The sequence below is a fragment of the Amblyomma maculatum genome, chromosome 3 (genome assembly GCF_055883805.1).
Source record: "Amblyomma maculatum isolate TAMU_Amacu chromosome 3, ASM5588380v1, whole genome shotgun sequence".
Taxonomy (NCBI): Eukaryota; Metazoa; Arthropoda; class Arachnida; order Ixodida; family Ixodidae; genus Amblyomma; species Amblyomma maculatum.
The window spans coordinates 118,529,219-118,546,570 of record NC_139346.1 but is presented as its reverse complement, the minus strand read 5'-3'; the positions used below and the strand labels follow the sequence as shown (position 1 = coordinate 118,546,570).

The 17,352-nt window shown below is 45.2% G+C and overlaps 1 long non-coding RNA gene and 1 pseudogene across 2 annotated transcripts; both read left to right on the top strand.

Moving 5' to 3' along the window:
- Positions 1 to 816: 816 nt before the first annotated feature.
- On the top strand, positions 817 to 5,571 carry LOC146195815 (uncharacterized; annotated as a pseudogene). The gene is made up of 2 exons (XR_014706048.1): positions 817 to 1,630; positions 4,805 to 5,571. The product of XR_014706048.1 is annotated as an uncharacterized LOC146195815 (transcript).
- Positions 5,572 to 5,580: 9 nt separating this feature from the next.
- On the top strand, positions 5,581 to 8,424 carry LOC146195814 (uncharacterized). The gene is made up of 2 exons (XR_014706049.1): positions 5,581 to 6,256; positions 7,962 to 8,424. It is a non-coding gene; the product is annotated as an uncharacterized LOC146195814 (long non-coding RNA).
- The last annotated feature ends 8,928 nt before the right edge of the window (positions 8,425 to 17,352 follow it).

Genomic DNA, 17,352 nt, shown 5'->3' with positions numbered 1-17,352 from the left:
GGCAGCAGCAGGAAAAACTCAAGGCAAAGTAAACGATGAATCAGCACCTAAAGCAGATTCCATGCTGACATGCCTTTCCTGAAGAGGGACAGGCATTCCAAAAGGTCATAATAAACAATACGACTTCAGGGGAGCAGTTTTGAGAAGCTTTCCGGAAAGAGGGGAGAAGGACAAAAGAACAGAATAACAACAGATCAAGAGAAGCACACCTGCCCGGCCATTATCTGAAGAAGAGAGTTCAAGGGCGAATAAAATTGAGAAGTGATCAGAAGAACTAGTGCCTGTAAAAACGAATACATGCAGTTTGTCTTATTGCGGATAAGGATAGAATGTACACCCACTGTGAACAGATTGTACAATTAACTCTATAAGGGTTGCTGCCCCGTTTAGTTATGGAGCGGAGAATATATTTAATGTCAAACCCTAAGAAGCCAATGGTCAGCGCACCCTTTATCTCGAAAAAAAAAGAAAAAAAACGCGAGGTCACTGTCAACAAGGCTGCTTTGGAGTACCAGTTTACACGACGGCTGTGCTGCGCAGATCCTGTCGCGAAAGATCAAAATACACTTCAATCAGTGATCTCATTGAAGCACATTGTTATATCGGCGCAACGCTTATCAAGCTTGCTGCTGTCTTGCTACTGTGTGCCGCTATCTGATGTACGCAGTCATGGTTTGCGTGTGCGACCGTAGCTCTAGCCAATAGCATGCCTCGGTTGCACCCAGGCTTCCTTTATAAACCGAAGCCACTGAATCCTTGTTGCTTGTATGTTCGTGTTGCTGTCCGAATAAAGTCTTGCCTTCTCGGTGTCTCGGAATAACATGGCGACGAGGATGGGATCGTTCAGGAAGAGGCAGTGACCAAGCCTCCTGAAGAAACGACGACGACGCCACGGCAAGCGGGAACATCAGTGATGAACACCACTCTGGGATCGTTGGGCGAGTTTTGCCCGGACTCTGGCAATTTCGACATCTACGTGGAAAGGTTTGACCTGTACGCAACAGCCAACGGAATAGACACAAGTAAGAAGCTGCAAGTCTTCTTAACTGTCCTTGGTGAAAAAGCTTGTGTGACTCTGCGTAGCCTTCTGCTGCCGAAGAAGCCCACGGAAGTCAAGTACGAAGAAGCTACAGATGTTCTCCGACAGCACTATGCACCAAAGCGGTCAGTGGTTACCGAACGGTATCACTTCTACCAGCGAAAGCAAGAGTCGCACGAAAGCCTGGCACAGTTCACTGTCGAGCTGAAGAGACTGGCTGCCACGTGCTCGTTTGGAAGTTTTTTGGAAGAAGCGCTCCGGGATCGACTGATTTCTGGAATGCGAGCGGATTCTATCTGATGCCGTCTTCTTGCCCTGTCTGATGATGAAGTCACCTGGGAGCGAGTTTGCAAAATTGCTACCACCTTGAAGACTGCTCAGAAAGACACCAGAGAAATGCTACCTGAGGGGTCAACCACCAGTCCGGGGGACATCTGCTGGCATTGGGATTCCACCCCGCAAGGCCAGCGACACGCGACAAAGGAGGAGGCCCCTAGCAACGAGCAGCGTGCCCCGCAAAACGTCCCAAGGAAGCAACGTGGGAAAGGCACTGTTCGCGTCTGTCATAGATGCGGCGGACTGCATACGCCTGTGAGTTGTCCTTTCCTCAAAAGTATGTGTTTCAAATGCTCGAAGCCGGATCATGTAGCAAAAATGTGCAAAACAAAGGTGGTGCACAAAGTTGAGGAGCCCTTGCGGGAAACTGACTTGCTTACAGTGTGTACGACGAACGAAGTTCACGGCTCACGGCCTATTGTGCTTAAAGTAAAAGTAAATGGCAAGAAGATACCGATGGAATTAGACACGGGAGCCGCTGTGACAATAATGTCTGAAAGAGACTTTGATGAAAATTTTCCAAACTGTCAATGTTCGAAAGACGACATACGTCTAGGCGTGTATAACGGTACTTCACTCAAAGTGAAAGGCGTAGCAAAGGTCAAGGTGTCTTATCAGAACCGAAGCTACGATCTGCCTCTGATAATAGTAAAGCAAGGAAATGGAGCTCGCATGCCGTCGCTTTTAGGTCGCGATTGGATAACGGCACTAAAAGTTGACTTGCACAATGCTGTTCAGCAGTTGCAACGTGACGTTGATAACGTGCAGGATGGCAGGCAGATGGTAGCAGCGGAAACCGAGAACAAGTTAAAACGGCTGTACAGTGAAGTGTTTGAGCCAGGTTACGGTTCTGTTCAGGGATTCACTGGTAGCATCAAAATGAAAAACGATGCGCAGCCAGTTTTTTGTAAGGCGAGACCAGTACCATATGCATTGCGCGAACAGGTGGAGAATGAATTGCTTGAACTTGAGAAGGCTGGTGTGGTGTACAGAGTGAGGCACAGTGCGTGGGCTACACCGCTAGTGATCGTCTCAGAGAAAGCAGAAAAGCAGATTAGGATATGTGGGGATTACAGAGTGACTGTAAATCGGGGTATTGAACTCGACCACTATCCACTGCCTCTGCCAGAGGACATATTCGCGTCATTGGTTGGAGGGACTGTGTTCACTTTACTGGATTTGTCTAAGGCTTACCTGCAGCTTGAGCTGCATGAGCAGGCACAAGAATTGCTGACGGTGAACACGCACATGGGACTGTTCAGGTTCCGGCGACTGCCATACGGAGTGGCAAGCGCCCCTGCAATGTTTCAGGTCGTGATGGACCAGGTGTTACGAAACATACCTGGAACTGCCTGTTACCTGGACGATGTGTTAATAGCAGGTAAAGACCTGACGGAGTTGCTATCACCGTTCCGAGCAAGTGCTACAAACGCTCAGTAAACACGGCATCCGGGTAAACCCAGGGAAATGCAAATTTTTCGAAGAAAATGTTTGTTACTTGGGACATGAGCTAGACAAGCATGGCGTACACCCAACACCAGAAAAAGTAAAGGCGATTCGGGAAGCGCCTCAACCAACTAACGTGACTCAACTAAAGGCATTTTTGGGTCTAGTAAACTACTACGCCAAATTTTTGCCTGACCTAGCAAACTTGCTAGAACCTCTTCATCAACTGTTGCGCAAGGGCAGCACATAGAAGTGGTCGAGCAAGTGTGACGCATGTTTCAGACGGTGTAAAAATTTGATCAGTGAAGACATGGTTTTGGAACTGTATGATGTAAAGAAAGCAATACAGCTGACATGTGACGCTTCTGCTTACGGCTTAGGCGCGGTGCTGTCGCACGTGATTGAGTGCGTAGAGCGACCGATTGCGTTCGCATCTCGATCAATGACTCCTGCCGAGCGTAATTACGCGCAGGTGGAAAAAGAAGCTCTTGCTGTTGTTTTTGCAGTAAAGAAATTTTATAAATATCTGTATGGGCGTAAGTTCAACGTGATCACCGATCACCAGTCGCTCACCGCTATTTTTGAGGCCAAGCACCACACAAATGCAGTCGCTGCAGCTCGCGTGCATCGCTGGGGAATTTTCCTTGCAAACTACAACTTTCGCATTTTGCACAGAGCAGGAACATAGATAGCCAATTCAGATGGCTTATCACGCCTTCCACTGCCTGAAGCCGGTGACGAGGCAGAAGAAATATTTTATTTTTCGCCCGTTAGTAAACTCTCCTTAACTGCGAAAGATATCGAGAGGGAAACTGTGAGAGATCCAGTTCTTAGTACTGTTCGTGAAATGGTATGGCACGGATGGCCTCGTGCTGTGGACACACGTTATCAGCCTTTCTTCGTTAGGCGGTTTGAGCTTTCAGTCGATTGCGGCTGTTTGGTGTGGAACAGCAGAGTCGTTGTACCACAGTCGCTTCAAAGTGAAGTTATGTGCTTGTTACATGAACAACACATCGGTATCACAAAGATGAAAGCACTTGCGAGGTCAGTGGTTTGGTGGCCACAGATATACAACTGACTCGAACGAGAAGTGAAGCAGTGTGAAATTTGTCAAAGCACTAAATCCGTGGGGCCACTAGCGCCGCTTTCATCTTGGAAGTGGTGCACAAGCAGTTGGGAGAGGGTACATCTAGACTTTGCTGAAAAGGAAAAAAAAGATGTTTCTTCTAGCTGTAGATTCCTATTCCAAATGGTTGGAAATAAAAATCATTACGTCAACGACGGCGCAAAGCACGATCGAAACGGTGCGCTCGTTGTTCGCAAGTCATGGCCTGCCGATAGAGGTAGTCACAGATAACGGGCCGCAGTTTCGTGCAAAAGAATTCGAGGAGTTTCTTTTGACACACGGGGTCAAGCATACGCTTACTCCGCCATATCATCCTCAGTCGAACGGCTCGGCAGAACGTGCTGTCCAAACAGTAAAACAGTCGCTGTTGAAGCAATTGCTGGAAGACCAGAAGAACAAAAGTTCCAGATCACTGCAGCACAGGATAGATAACTTTCTGTTCGCTTACAGAACAACGCCGCACACATTCACCGGCCAATCGCCAGATGAACTGTTCTTGAGGAGGAAGTTGCGCACAAGGTTATCTTTGTTGAAACCGAATTTGCAAGATGCAATAAATGCCAGATCTGAGAGGAAGGTTCGCAGTGCAAACAAGCGAAGGAGTTCACCTCAATCATTTGTTGTTGGTGATAGTGTGTTTGTGCGTTCAGTGCGTGGGAAACAGGTGAAGTGGCGTCCAGGCAGGGTCGTGGATGTGAAATCGCCAATGACATACCTTATGGTTGTAGACGGACAGACGCGATTTGTGCATGCTGATCATTTGCGACGTTTTTTTGTGAAGCCAGCTGTTGTGAACGAAAGTGATACAGATGTGCCCCTTGCAAGTGACTTGCTCGAAAGTGAACGGTCTCTTACAGCTGCCTCGAGCCAGCCAGTGTTGGATCAGAGTGATTGTGTTCCACTCGCAAGTCACGCCCAAAGTGCCTCAACGTCGGAACAAACTGATGCTGGGTTACGTATGCTACCAAGACGCAGCGCTCGTGACAAGCGGAAGCCGGATCGTCTGACGTATGATAGATTATGATTTTGTTGGAGGGGAAGTGTTATATCGGCGCAACGCTTATCAAGCTTGCTGCTGTCTTGCTACTATGTGCCGCTTGGTTACTGTGTGCCGCTATCTGATGTACGCAGTCATGGTTCGCGTGTGCGACCGTAGCGCTAGCCAATAGCATGCCTCGGTTGCACCCAGGCTTCCTTTATAAACCGAAGCCACTGAATCCTTGTTGCTTGTATGTTCGTGTTGCTGTCCGAATAAAGTATTGCCTTCTCGGCGTCTCGGAATAACACACATAATGATGCTGAGGAACATTTGCTCTTAAAGAATAATTTTCGGCTATAATCACATTATTTGTTATGAAATTGTCGCATCAGTAAACTGGTTTGCATTTTGAATACTTAAACACCATGGGCGAAAGCACTGTGTTATGCAATATAGCAGCACGCCACAAGGAAACACAATTTTCTCCCTACAGCATTATGAACATCTATAGCACACGAACTAAAAACAAAATGCAATCAAAATTCAAGCTGAAACAATAAAGGAAGATTTAAAGGGAAAATCGGTATGAGCAGGTGATGGTAAAAACAAGTCACCACTGAAAAGCAGGGCACCAAGCCAGGCGGATAATGACGTTATGGCTTCTTTGATTTAACCCTTTTGGGGATATTTTTCCCTGCTTCGCAAATGGGAACTTTACTTCCAGTAAAGCTTTCTCATGAAACATTTACTCGGATCCGTTTTCACAAGAACCCCACAACGACGCAGCTACTACTTGTATGATCAGTCTAACATAATACTCAGTTTTAAAGAAAAGAATTTTTATCTGCACTAGAGCTTTCAAAATTCCGGGCACCTGTCAAATCCTCAAAACTAGCTGGAAAAAGGGAGTTTATCAAAACGAGGTCAACGCCCAAATATCAAAATAAGTAAGGAGGGAAAGCCATGCTTAATCGAAAGTGTCATGAAACTCGGCGACCCATGTCTCCTTATCTCTAGCATGGTGCGGGTTCCAAGTTGTTTTCCTTGGCTGAAAGCCAACCCCATTGTTGGAGTCCCGAATCACTATTGTCCGTAGACCTCGTGACCAGCTCAATGGAGGAGCTGCAATACGTGAGATTACACCTGACTGTAGAATGCGAGTAACTTTGGAAACAGTAATAGCTCCGTCTAGTCTCTTTTTCCCGTTTTCCAGCGGCGGCCTGCAGTTTTCACATGGAGATGAACGTACAGTACGGCAGATGTATGAGACGCCATCCGACGGTGACAAATGGAAAAAGCAACAAAAAAAGAACTCGAGAGAAACCTGAAGGTAATTTTTTTCTAAAAATCCAAATTTGTCTGAGTACTTCTGATAGGCAAGCGCGATGCAGAGAATGGAGTACGCGGATTTCATCTGATATGAAACAGGTTTTGCGAACAGCACTGAAAGTGACATTGCAAGAAGTGCTGAAGGCAACGAGCTACCTTTCTAGAGCAAAGTGAAATTGCTTCGAATGGTATCTTTGAATTGCCTACACGGTGCAATCGAAGCTTCATGGGCTTCTTGCATTTTGCTACTTAGCATTGTGTACTGGTCGAAGAAACGGTACACACAGTGGTGTCTACATGTTTAACACATATGCTCTTATATATCTTTTGCAGAAGGTAGCACCTCAGTAATCCTTTCAGCGAGTGATTTCATATATATTCCGACTCAGGATGACCATTGCTGCAATAGTAAATAAATTAAATGCAATTACGAAAATTGCAGGTAATTCAGGCTTGGTTACTGCATCACTTATCCGCAGCTTCTCTGCTTGTGTCAACGCGATGATGTTAAAGGCACCGTTCACTGAAAATCCGGCGTCGGCTTTTCTCAGCAAAAATAAGGATGATGGCGCTAGGAGGCGGCAGCTGATATGGCTGTGCGCTGACTTGGCATAGCATGCCCTGACATAACATTTCGCAGGAGCTACCAATTTGAACATCTCCTTTCGCAACGGATGATGAAATCAGAATTTGCTTGTCAAGTATTTGCCTTCACGATGCCCCTAGGCCACGCAGGCACGTTCATGCGGCTTATTTAAAGCGGGGCTTATTATGTGCGCTCGTAGCCTACGCTGTCGAGTATAACCTCAAAACTGTAGCTTGGACATCCCCATTATTTTAATTGAACCCCAGCTGGTCACCGTGCTTCCAAAAATGTGCGTCAAGTCTAAAATCGCTCTTTATCAACCTAACTACCACTGCACAAGCAACATGTATTTCTTGCTTGGCTGTATGACGTAACTTACCAAAATGGCTAAGGTTATGAAAGATGTCGAAGTGGAGGACACAGGAAATTTAAACAGGATCGTTTTTTTTTAACGTGCACTGACATCACAAAGTATAGGACTGCCTTGCATTTTGTCTTTAACGTAACACGGCAGCCTGTCATGGCTGCCGCGTTAAGTTAAAGACAGAGTAATCACAGCTGATTAATATGTGTAGTGCAGTGCCTTAATCTCAAAACCACCGCGACACGGTCAACATAAATTTCCAGTTGTACAATGGAACGCAGCATGGCGTGAAACCAGTCGTCCTTATAGTATAGTAATCCACGTTCGTGTGTTTCCATCATTGTGTCTTGATGTTTGTGGATTAGATTCTTCACTGAGACACATACAATTGTGTCCTTCATGACTGAGAAAAATCTCTTACAAATGTGCACTTTCAAGCGAGAAAATGTGACTCACCTAGAAGAATTTTCATGAATAGAGTAGTTACAATCCGGTTTATGCGTTCACGACTTACTGTAACGAGCGAATAATATGCACTGGCTAAACGAGCTACAGAGCACATCGCAGTGTTATTAAACACTTCATTTCATCGTTATTTAAGCGCAGGAAGATAAAATTGTGGGCTAAAGCATTTTGTTTTGCATCCTTGAGTCCCGAACATATTATTCCGTTCAGAAGATCAACAGCACACAAATTGTTTCATTGGTTCTTATTCTACGCCCTTTTCTTTTCATTGATGAACCCCGGATTTCCAAGGTTTCCAAGCCCGACGGCAACAACGAAGACAGCAAGAAGGCCAGTCCAGTGGGTGTGCAGGCCTCTGCTTATGACTCCGTGCCTCAAGATCTGTTCGTTGAAAAGGCTGAAAAGACCAGTAGAAAGCAAAGGGAGGAAGACGCTCTTGAAAGAAGTGAAGAGCCCTTGGATTGGCAAAGGCTACTTGATGAAAGGACCGACTTGCTCCTTGACACTATGGTTTCAGGCATTTGATTTATTCCAACCCAAAGCAAGAGATTTAAGGAATGCACGCTTGTAAATAACATCCATTGAGCTGATCACTGCCCTGTATTATGTTTTAAGCCATCGTATGTAACTGACAAATGTCCAAGAGTATATCAAACTTTGATATGCTCGCTATTTTAGCAAGTTTCTTTGTAAAACATTTTCATAAAATATACGTTTCGAGAACCTTGGGGGCCTTTTTAATCTGTGTTTTATCTTATACGTGCTTATTGAAAGTATACATTTCTAAAATATCAATGGTTGTTTGCTGTGATTTATCTGCGAAATCGCACAATACTTTCGGTATGCAATTTTTGCTTCACTCTTCGGGAAGTTCGGGCCTTCAACGCAGCACTCGAATAGTTTTCATCGTGGCTTATTACACAGGCGCTTAGGCTTCGTTAACCCTTAACCTTCTCATCTTCTTATGGTAGTGGTAACAATGCAATACTCTTTTTCCAGCTGTGATATGTCTTGTAGTCCCAAGTAAATATATACTGACCAGCAATACCACACCTCTTGCAATATCTCAGTCTAATGCATTCCCTTTTGAGCTATTGGTCTCACCAAGTATACTCGACTCATGGTAACTGTCATGGTAACACGGTGGCTTCCTATCTAGCAGTAGGCTAATTTACGGTGGGTACTATGCATAACAAGGCAGAGTTTGCAGAACAAAATTTTGGCTTATCGTGAGGGCCTTTCCCAAGGGGATTAGAAGTTATGAGGGCAATAAAGCTTCGGCTGAATAGTGGATGCGATAGCGCCTTTAACCTCGCCTTTTCATTTCACATGGAAACATAATATTTGCCAGCGAACCAAAGGTGTTCACGCTCTCTTTTCATACACATAGATGAGGAGCTTAAAGGGAAGGTCCACTGAATTTTTTAGTATTTTTTTCTTGGTTCATTGGAAAACTCAGTTTCAAAATTAACGAATACCCGGCTGCGGAGATCCTAAAAAGAAAACAATCATTTAAAAAGTGATCTTCGTGAGACATAGTGTGAAAAAAGACAGCTAGTGAGCTTTGACGCGGTGAATTAGCAAGATGACACTAATGACGTTGCGCCTGTTTGCTTATTTGACCTTGGATCTCATTTTATAATTTTATCCTGATTTCGATTTTGTTTTCTCGACGTGTTTTTTCGTTCCACGTGCTGTAGCCCCTCATTGTGTTATACAGACGTCGACTGTGATTTTACATTGTGAGTTGCAGTGATGCATGTCCATGCCGAGAGTTCACAAAAAAATATAATGGGAGAAGAAAAAAAAAAGGATCACGGGCAAGTGCGTATCTGGATCCTTCTCCGCTTCCGAGACGTTCACTGATTAAGTGTCGATTTCTAGTAGAAGTCTGATCTTTCATGGCCTGACTTGCACTACATGATCGCAGCATTATCTGGTAGTCCGACAGTAGCCTTGTATTTGTCTTATTTGCGCGTTGACCTCTAGCTTCAACGTCGGACGCTGGGAGTGGTGCTTCAAGGTGGACATCCTAATTCGCATATCACCACAAACAATGCACACCGTGTGCCCCGGAACGTTTGACCCTCATCAGATAAAGATCTTCGACGGTGGTCCAGTGGCGCTTTCTTTCGTTAGCGGCTACTCAAGGCTACTAATCAGGCATCGATAGGACCCACACACTATAGAATTGTTATATATATTATCACATTCCACACAGAATGCAATGAACTGTTCTTTTTGGCGAGTGAGTTGGGAAAGGTTGTATTACCAGGACAAAAATTTGTCTTGTGTACCTTTTCTCCTAGGAGACCCTTCTTCCGGATACTTTTCTTCCCCGGACCAAGTTCCCGGGGTGAACCTACCGGGGACAATTTTTGCGGGGTCGTTTTTGCCTATACCGGAAAAGTAGACATCAGTGAGGCTCTCAGGTTTCAAAAGCTGCCCCTCTCTCATTACAATCTCTTCCTGAGCATTCTCAGGCCCACAAAAAAAAATTCTACCGAGCTCCATCCGCCCGACGCCATCATCGAAATATCATCGTTAAAAATGAATAACATTTAATTGGAAACCTATTTTCGTAACGCTACACGCAGTTCCTTGCTGATGTCTATTGCTTGCAACTATACTGGATGTGCCAAATTCTGAATATTTCGGTTTGTAGCCAAAATTGCGTCTTGGACATGCAAGCCTTTTGAAACCTTTCTTGCGGTGTACACGCGGTGACCTGAGGCTATCTCTTGGAGGTCATCAATACACATCGCTGTGTATTTTCCACCTCATATCCTTTCTTTTAAACACCACAGTTTGATCGTGTGGCAAACACAACAAGGTTTCGCCATTGGTGCTATAGCCTCTTCTGTGTTCCCGCCTGAAAGGGCCGAAACCTTGACACGGGCCTAGTGTCACGAAATCGGCGCACATTTTCATCAAGCCGGTACAGCGCTAGGCCCGCGCGGCGTCGCGCCTCCTTCCCCGCGCGGGAGAGCGTGTAGCTTTGTACGCGTTGCCGTCACCCTCTTTCCCATTGCCCGGGGAGGACGGTGGTTCATCGGTCTAAAATATGATAGAAAATTCCAGAATCTTCTATGGGACATAGCCAATGACGACGCGCGGCTCGACGGGAGGAAGAGTGAGCGCTCTAACCAGCGAAGCTAAGTGTGTCTGCGCGCTAGCTTTGGCGCGTGTTAACAGACAGACGCGGCGCGCCCTATTTAAAGGGACCGCGCCGCTTGTGTAGTCAGTCAGTCAGTCAGTGTTTGCGACGTGTTCGCCTGTGCTTCGGCTGGACTCCCGGGGATCACCCGCTGCTGGCAAGCCCACGGACCTGCAAGGGAGCGGTGCTCGTCTTGTATGGCGGCCACATCGCGACTCTTGAGGCGTAGGACTGCAACAGTGCCCGGTGAACAATTTCGTGTTTGTTTATGTAACTCTCTCGTGTTCGATCGGTTGTAAAGCCTCTGTGTTATTGAATCATTCTGTAGTTGCCTGCTTAGCGTTTGTATTCTGCGAACCTCTCGTCTGTGTATTTCAAGTGATCTTGTGTATTCCTTTGTATCGTCTCTTGCTGTATATAAATTGTGTTTTGTTTGTTACTTCTGACTCCGATCCTTACTCTGGCTTGAACCGGTGACAGCTGGGCACTAAACGGCGACCCCCTTCTGGCACTACACGGCAGTAGAATTCCGGCTGAGCTTGCCACGCAGGTCGAGGGCATCTCCTTTGCGACCGGAACAGCTATCCCCACTCACTCTAAGGGTGTCTGGGAGTGTGCGCACCGTTAAGGGCACATTGTTAATAATACCCCCTAATTATTAACGGGTGACAATTATTCTGGCGTCCGCGACAGGACGTTTGGTGCACTCAAACTCAGAGGATGGTGAACGAGTTGGAAGAGTTTACGAAGAGGTTGTAAACAGTGTAACAGCGGAGCGATAGCGAGAGGTACCGCGCTGAAGCGGTTGTGTAAGGTCCATTGAGAGTGCTATGTATGCCGACCGCGGACTAAGCTATCAGCTGAGGCTTCGTAGCCAGGAAAGTCGCACACGCTTTTAAAATTTTTCGCAGCATTTATTATTACACGCCACCAACGGACGTTGCGCTTGCGCCACACTTCCGGCGCTCCTAGTGCACTCAGTTTTGTTTGCATACGGGAAGACGCGTCGGATTTGAGCGAGCTGTAGGTCTCTGAATATAGGTTTGTCTTGACTTCAAAAACTGATATGGCGCCTTCTCGTTCTTCGCATTAAACATGCTTTTGAGAGTAACCACCTAAGCACGATGTGTAAAATGCTTATTGTTCGTTTTTATTGCATCAAAATTACTGATTTCGCACTGTGTCAGTCCGCTGGTCAAGAAAACGTGTTCCGTGAAATATTGTATGCCGGAACACGGAAGGTTCACATGTCAGAAACGATGTACGTAGTGCAGAAGTGCCCTTCATGAGATGGATATAAAGGGTCGACTACCTCTGAAACAATGTTTGCTCCACGAAAGCAAACAGCTTGTTTTATAGGTAACCCGATGTAACGACTGACAGGAACACTAGCAGTTTCTATAAAGAAATGTTTGCAACTAAAAATATAATCTGATTATTATGACGTTTTACAGAATGTCCTACAGTTTCAGACACCAATTTTTGCCGCGACCTCAATAAATTCGTTTCCCATTCCCACGCCTCCATCGCCGACCTATAAACCGCGATTTTGTCATTCCCTGGGAGCTCCTCGCTGCCCATCACCGACAAGAGCGAATCCCTGATACGACTGACATATACACCGATGCATCAATTACACGCGAATTTGCATCTATGGGCTGGGTATGCGATGACAACCCTTCCCTTTCAGGCGCCTATGCTTGCCACCTACCTCGAGGTACCCTTCTTCATGCTGAACTCCTCGCGATTTGGGGAGCCTTGTCAGGAGTGCCTAGCACCGGAACTGGTTCAATACGTATTCTTACTGATTCCTATGAAGCTTACAAGGAAATCGCTACTCCGGGTTCACAAGATGCAACTGCTGCGGCCATACAGCGCCTCCTTAAACGCCACCAACTCGCGACCAGAACTGTCGTTATTCAGTGGACCTCAGGTCACTGGGACGAATCAGGGGGTGATGCGGCGGCACACGCTGCGGCTGCCTTGGCACGTGGGATGTCCACATTTACTTCCCCTACCCCCTTGCTTTATTCTTACTCGACCTTGGGCGGGCAACACACCCCTTCTTTTGCCCTTATGCATAATACTCGGACCAGCCTTCGTAGCTTCAGTCTGCATCGCATGCTGGTGGCCACACCAAACCCACCTTTTACGCAAAAAACCCACCTCACCCGAAGTCAAAAAGTGTTTTTGAATAAGCTCATCGCCCATGCGGCGTACACGCCACGTATTATGGCCCGCTGGCGTCAGTATACAGAGGAAATGATTACGTGCCCCCACTGTACGAATCTAAAGCGCGGCGGCATATCTAGTCTACTCTGGGATTGCCCTGCTTTTTCTACTGGACGCTCCGAGATCAGACCCTACCGCCTGAACTACCGTCCCCTTCTAGAAACTGATGCTAACACACAGATGATATTTGCGAAGTATGGCTCGCTTAGTTGCCTGGTTAGGGCAATATGATTTGAGTGACGACCTAAACAATGAAGCTTCTGTCTACTCCCCTTTACCCCCATCCATGGCCATGAGCCTTCTCATTCAATAAGACATTCAATCAATCAATTCTACCAGATTCTGCGAGATTAGTTCTTGTTTAGTCTCCCTATCATCTCCAAGGCCACACTTGAATCCCGCCAAGGAACGCCACACGACAGGAGTGATGGTGTACCGCCCAAACTCACACTTGCCGGAGATTGTGTGACAGATACTACGCTTTCTTTTCCTGTAAACCAAATATGTAGCACTGCAAAGAATGCCGATAAGAGGCAAACGATGAGATGCAAATGATAGGAAAGGAATTGTTAAGCTTTCGCCATTCTCCTCTTAGGACACATGGAAGAGACCATCTTTTTTTAAAAGAATACATCATGCCTTTTTCTAAGCAAATATGCGTACTGTTTGGCCGCTTGTATATAAATGTAAACGCAGAAGTTGAACATTCGTAGCGATATTGTTTTTGTGGCACATTCGCCTTTACCTTTTTTCAGGAATGAATTGGCTACCGGTATCTAGCGGTTGTACTGGCAGAAATTGCATTTTTGGCAAATGCGCTTCACTTATCTCTTGGTATTTATAGCAGTATTATTGTCTTTACTATGATTGTTGTTCCAGTTCATCAAACCGCACATGATTTACGTTATTTCTTTCAAACTGCAGGCAGCGAATGCACGCTTATTCCCGTTTGTTGGCGATCTGCATCGCAAAAGAACAACGTAAGAAGCGATTGTACAGGGACGATAACAGGAAGAGCGAACAGTGCGGTGTCTACACAGCGCATCCTTTGGGTATCTTTCCGTTGCGGTTGACCCGGTATGAGGTACGAAAAAGAGGCTTGAGTCGTTTGTGGTAGTAAAGTGAAGGAATAAGAAATAGAAAGTTTTTGTCGCGAAAACTACACTGCGGTGGGTTTTCAAGCAGTCGGCGTGGAATGGTTTTACCATGGCGCAGTGGAAGACGAAGACGAAAAAGAAGAGGGAAAAGGAAAGAAAGAAGAGGAAGGGAAACAAAGATGAACTAGTAGTAGAAGAAGAAGGAAATAAGAAGGAAAGGAAGAAGAAGACGACGAAGAAGAAGACAGAACTTGGTATTTGGTTGGGCGAACGACAACAGCGAGCTGCTAGGACAGAAGGTTCGTTCGAACGTTGTGACGGCGGTCTGCCCCGGAGTTCGACGTACAGAGAGGATGTCATACCACTTGACATCTTCAACACCCGAATGAGGATGTTCAACGACGAAAGATAAGGGGTGCTCAAACCTGAAGGGATTCCCCTATGCCTACATAAAGCTGAAGCCAGAGAGTAAACTACAACGCGCAAAACCCATGTCTTTACTTTGAAGCTGAGCCTAAGCGTAGCCATGCAGACTGCTTAGGCGTAATTTCAGGTTTAACTTCAAGCTAAACCATACCTAACTATTAGTTTTTATCACCAATGAGCAAACCTGTTAAAATGAAATGCAAACGGAACAGCACGTCAACGCTGCACTTACGCATTTTTTATCACGAACGTACATGGAGACGTGTCTTTATTTTCTCCTTAACGCTGTTCACGCGAATCTTCATGCACATCCGGTCCGCGCACGATCAATAATTCAAATTTATATTTGGGAACACAGGGCGGAACAGGACGCAACACAAGAGAACGGAGCGCTGAACTGACAACAGAAAAGTTGTCAGTTCAGCGCTCCGTCCTGTCTACCTTCGTTCTCTTGTGTTGCGTCCTGTTCCGCGCTGTGTTCCCAAATATGGATTTGAACCAACTAGCCCAACAGCAAGTGTTGCTGCAATAATTCAAGTGTTCGAAAAAACCGCAGCCCTCTACTACGACGTCTCTTTCTTCAAGGTCACATCTACAGTGTCACATTACCTTAGAGTAGGAGTGCGATGATAGAGATCACACGCTAAATTATTTTATGAAGTGAATGTTGGTGCGCCAAATTATTAAGAGAGCTTCTCTGAGAAGACAAGAATTAGAAATGGGCACTATACCATCGAGCATTTAGTTTGACTGTTCTACATTATCATTAGTCTCGTAATATAACACAAACGATATCGCTGAACTTTCCGCTTATAATGATGTTTGATTCCTTGTGTCATATAGACACCTTTCCTGTCAATTTTTTTTAAAACAAAAGTATCTTTCTGAATAGCTGGAAAGAGCAGGCTTCGCAATAATTACTTTCGCAGTTTTTACTGGTATCGATTAAAAGTGCATTTAGTGACTTGGACTCATAAATACTGATGTAATAAACAGACTGCATCAAAAAATTTTGTAGAAAGCTGTCTCAGGGCAAAAATTGTAATTAGCATCGAAATTTTGTTGGTGAAAATATTAATTCCGCTAGAAAGTCACACTTTTGTGTCGCCGCGTTACACGCCTGGAAAACATTGTCTTTGTTGGTCAATCCTTCGTGGAGTAATGATTAAACAAAAATATGCAAAAGCGAGAGAAACGTCACCAATTCAGAAAAAAAAAATTATTTTATTTCGCCCTTCTTTTTGCAGACTCCAACTTTAATGCCTGCCATTTCGTATTAGAATTGGGGATAGAATGTAATTGGACAATAGATTTTTTACTCATTTTGGTAAACTGGTGCCTCGAAGTCAATAAAACAATTATTTCACCTCCAGCGCTTGCGGATGGCGCTATGGAAAGGTTGCTGACAAGGGACACGGGCACTGCACGTCATATCTCTCACTGTCATTTTTTATGAAGAGACAGTTGTCTTTGAGCACGTACGTTCAGAGTAGGTTGAGGATCCACTCCAGCCAATGAAGGTTGCCTTGTATTCGCATAAAACAGGGGCATTTATTCTCGCTACATTCAGCCTCACTCGTGAAGATGCTGAAACAGCTGCGATAACGTTAACGAAACCCAGTTGCGAATTTCTGCAGAGCCTGCCATCACTCTCATTCATTTCAGGCGATGAGCTCGTTTACGAACTCCATCACCCATCAAAAAGCAGCCATTGCACATGATATCACACAGTCACATACCCTGATGGCTAATCGGCGCTCGCGCATGGTATATGACAAGTACAAGGCGTTCCCCGCCACCAAATCAGCGCATAATTTTGGATTTACCTTTCGCGAAACGTCGGCTTTTAATGAAATAATAAGCAGGGGTAACTGTAATCGGGTTTCATTGCCGTATTTTGGTCAGAGACTATTCTATTTCCATTCACAATACTGCTGAGTGCAATGCATCGTTTTTTTATAAGTGAGAGGAAACAGCTATAAAAAAAAGAATTTATTGCAGGATCAGGATTACAATACAAAGAAAACATCAAAATGTATAAGATTGATAAGACATTCCAAAGTGCAGATGCAAATAAACGCAAACCTAGTAAAGGCAGGCTGTTAGCGAGGGTACGGAAAGATAGATGTAAGTTGAATTTTATCAGACACATGGGACACTCGACCATAACTATGGTTCCAATACAAAGATGCCTTTAACGCATCGTTAGCTGGTCTTTCACGTAGAGAGTAGGGAACACTCTGGGTCCAACATCGGTGCGAGCATTGGCAGGCGAGTCATTCAGCTGAAGATCCAAGCCAAGTCGTCCATTGGACCGCTGTCTTCGACAAGGCGATGCGCTTCCGTCAAAGCTGCAGGAACTGCATTTGTTCTTATTCTTTTGCACATGACAGTGATCCAAAGAAGTTGTCATAACTTCAGAGGGACCATAATTATGATAGTAGGCGTTACTGCGAGATATCTTGCCATTTTTCTGCGCCCGGAGCTCACCTGTTCACGAGAATAAATGAATTGTAAAAAGAAATGAAAATCTTCAACAGTTCCACTACGCAACATAAGAATTTGTTTGATACATAATAACGCATTTAAAATGTCATGCAAAATTACAACTCTAAAAGTTCAATCACTCAAAAGAAGTCTGTTTAACATCCTTGTAATTTCGGCCCTATCATCACTGTGAGAAAAATAACAAATTATCGTTTTCAAGTTACCAAGTCAATACACAGTCTACAGTAATGTGGTAACTACAGGAACTGAGGACATTTAGAGC